We start from the raw sequence: 1464 nt of genomic DNA on the forward strand, positions 1-1464 counted from the left end.
GAAAATTACCCACTCCCGGCACGGGGAGGTAGTGACGAAAAATACGTATACGGGACTCAATTGAGGCTCCGTAATTCGAATGAGTACAATTTAAATCCTTTAACGAGGACCAATTGGAGGGCAAGTCTGGTGCCAGCAGCCGCGGTAACTCCAGCTCCAAAAGCGTATATTAAAGTTGCTGCAGTTAAAAAGCTCGTAGTTGAATCTGGGTCGTGCGGTCGCATGCCGTTGCTTGTTCACGGTTTTGGTTACGATCAGGACCAGTGTTCAGCTCGGTGTAGTGGCTGTGCAGCCTTTCAGCCGTGTCTGTGTTAAACGGGTGCTGGTGGGTTGACGAGTTCGTCTTGTTGACCTGTCGGCATGCTTCCGGATGCCTTTAAACGGGTGTCGGGAGCGGACGGCATCTTTACTTTGAACAAATTTGAGTGCTCAAAGCAGGCCTATGTGCCTGAAAATTCTTGCATGGAATAATGAAATAGGACTTCGGTTCTATTTTGTTGGTTTTCGGATCCGAAGTAATGGTTAAGAGGGACAGACGGGGGCATTTGTATGGCGGTGTTAGAGGTGAAATTCTGGGATCGCCGCCAGACAAACTACAGCGAAAGCATTTGCCAAGAATGTTTTCATTGATCAGGAGCGAAAGTCAGAGTTTCGAAGACGATCAGATACCGTCGTAGTTCTGACCATAAACGATGCCAACTGACGATCCGCGTTGGTTCTATAATTGACATCGCGGGCAGTCCCCGGGAAACCTTTAAGTCTTTGGGCTCCGGGGGGAGTATGGTTGCAAAGCTGAAACTTAAAGGAATTGACGGAAGGGCACCACCAGGAGTGGAGCCTGCGGTTTAATTCGACTCAACACGGGAAAACTCACCCGGCCCGGACACTGTGAGGATTGACAGATTGATAGCTCTTTCTTGATTCGGTGGGTGGTGGTGCATGGCCGTTCTTAGTTGGTGGAGCGATTTGTCTGGTTAATTCCGATAACGAACGAGACTTTAACCTGCTAAATAGTAGACTGGTCCTCTGTGCTCGTTTAGGGCGCGGCTTCTATTGCTTCTTTATGGAGTAGTGTGGTCGTGATCCGGCGGGTGCGGTGCCAGTTTTTACTTCTTAGAGGGACAAGCGGCACACTTAAGTCGCACGAAATTGAGCAATAACAGGTCTGTGATGCCCTTAGATGTCCGGGGCCACACGTGCGCTACAATGACGGTGCCAGCGAGTCTGGAAACCTGGCCCGAAAGGGTTGGGCAAACTGTTTCATCACCGTCGTGACTGGGATCGGGGCTTGCAATTATTCCCCGTGAACGAGGAATTCCTGGTAAGTGCAAGTCATAAGCTTGCGCTGATTACGTCCCTGCCCTTTGTACACACCGCCCGTCGCTACTACCGATTGAATGGTTTAGTGAGGTCGTTGGATTGGCGTCGTTGTAGTGGCTTTGCCGCTCGACTGATGCTGAGAAA

The 1464-nt window shown here is 50.3% G+C and overlaps 2 non-coding genes across 2 annotated transcripts; both read left to right on the forward strand.

Annotated features, from left to right (window-relative positions):
• Nucleotides 1-103: 103 nt before the first annotated feature.
• Nucleotides 104-205, forward strand: Tc00.1047053401131.10 (the record flags this gene model as incomplete). The annotated part of the gene is made up of 1 exon (XR_008253931.1): nucleotides 104-205. It is a non-coding gene; the product is annotated as a ribosomal RNA small subunit, 5' & 3' partial (ribosomal RNA).
• A 562-nt stretch (nucleotides 206-767) lies between these two features.
• Tc00.1047053401131.20 lies at nucleotides 768-996 on the forward strand (the record flags this gene model as incomplete). Its single annotated transcript, XR_008253932.1, has 1 exon — nucleotides 768-996. It is a non-coding gene; the product is annotated as a ribosomal RNA small subunit, 5' & 3' partial (ribosomal RNA).
• Nucleotides 997-1464: the final 468 nt, after the last annotated feature.

Source organism: Trypanosoma cruzi (genome assembly GCF_000209065.1).
Source record: "Trypanosoma cruzi strain CL Brener chromosome Unknown tcruzi_1047053401131, whole genome shotgun sequence".
Classification (NCBI taxonomy): Eukaryota; Euglenozoa; class Kinetoplastea; order Trypanosomatida; family Trypanosomatidae; genus Trypanosoma; species Trypanosoma cruzi.